This window comes from Chaetura pelagica, unplaced genomic scaffold, assembly GCF_000747805.2.
Source record: "Chaetura pelagica isolate M959 unplaced genomic scaffold, ChaPel_1.0 scaffold26, whole genome shotgun sequence".
Lineage (NCBI taxonomy): Eukaryota > Metazoa > Chordata > Aves > Apodiformes > Apodidae > Chaetura > Chaetura pelagica.
Genome location: NW_009953793.1, coordinates 543405 through 545175, shown reverse-complemented (window position 1 = coordinate 545175; position 1771 = coordinate 543405).

Here is a 1771-nt window from a genome sequence, read left to right as displayed (position 1 = left end):
CCCCCCCCATTTATTTGATTTCCAAGTAGGTATCTAGGTAAATAATGGAGTTATGGCATTTGTGTGTGGTGCAGCCATGACCAGAAGAGCTCATTTTGCCAAACCAGGTGATTTGTGTTCTTTCAAAAGCAGCACGTCTGGCACCCGGATCGGTACAAATCTGAAGGCAGGGGATTTCTGCACAACCAGAGCTCAATGTAGGTGCAATAGAAATGTATTAGCGTTATTACAGCACCGGCAAGGCAGCCTTGCCTAATTCAGCAAGATGATTTGTGATGGCCTGAGTTTCCAATGCCATGTTTTCTGCAAGATGGAGAGTGTGCAAGGCTGCTGAGTGCCTGAAGATAGAACTAACTTTGGATAAACCCAAGCAGTGCATTTATTTGAACAGACCTCACGTCCGTTCAGATAATTTCTAATTTTTATCCACATCTATACACCTTGTTCTGCAGGAAACTCAATCCCCTTAGTAAATTTGGGCTCTTCGCTGAGATCAGAGAACTTCTGTAACACCACTTGGGTGCTTTGGGCACTGAATGTTTTGTCCTCAGCTCCCTGTGCTGGGGGTGAGGGGCTGCCAGGACATGGGACGAGTTTAATGCAGATGGATGTTTCTGTCGAGGACAAATGACCCTTGAGCACCTTTGCTATGTAGACACGCAGGCTGTGCCTGTGCCCTCCCTTGGAGGGGCTGGGGCTGCCGGGGGTCCCAGCAGTGGTGGGGCCAGGGCTGGGTTTCAGCTGCTCTGCCTGCTGGGTTAGTGCTTGAAATGGCAGCACTTCAGGTTTGGTGATGGAAATCACGGCTTCAGTTGGACAAATCTGCTCCACTGAGCTGGCAAAAACAGCATTTCATGTTTGTTGTGTGTGTTATTAAAGGTATAGGGTGAGGGGGAATGGTTTCAAAGTAGAAAGAGGGGGAGATTCAGGTTGGATGTTAGGAGGAAATGATCTCCTGTGAGGGTGGGGAGAGCCTGGCCCAGGCTGCCCAGGGAAGCTGTGGCTGCCCCATCCCTGGGGGTGTTGAAGGGCAGGTTGGATGGGGCTTGGAGCAGCCTGGGCTGCTGGGAGGTGTCCCTGCCCATGCAGGGGGTGGGACTGGATGAGCTTGAAGGTCCCTTTCCACCCAAACCAGTCTGGGATTCTACAGGGTCTCACGCATGTTAATAAACAGTAAATAATGTTCCTTAGCTAATTTCTCGTGACTAGATTGATTTTCTACAAAGAGTCATGGATCCAAAATGTTCATTATTCTCTCCTTTGCACGCCCCATGCAAATCACACAGGATGCTGCTGGGCAGAAGCCCAGTCACAATTGCAGGCGACAAACTGATCCGGTCGGGAAGCAGAGGGCAAAAAAAGTAGTTTCTGCGTCTTTCCTTTCTCCAACAAAACTGATAAAAACGGTTGGGATTTGTAACCATTAAGCCCCGAGGGAGCGGCTGCGGTTTGGCTCCGCCTCCGCTGCTGCGGGGGGTGCCCCGGTGGCTGCGCGGGCTGGATGCGGGGTGGGATGTCCCTGCCGGGCCGGGGACCTCCCTTCCTCCAGGAACCCTCCAGCTCCTTCACAAAGAGATAAACCGAAGCGACAAGCTCTGCAGAGAGACTTGAAAGGCCAAGGACGAGCGAGAGGCCGGGATCGGGCCCTGCGGGAGCGGGGAGGGAGCGGGAGCGGCTCCCGGGATGCTGGCGGGGCCCCGGGATGCTGGCGGGACCCCGGGATGCTGGCGGGACCCCGGGATGCTGGCGGGGCCCCGGGATGCTGGCGGGA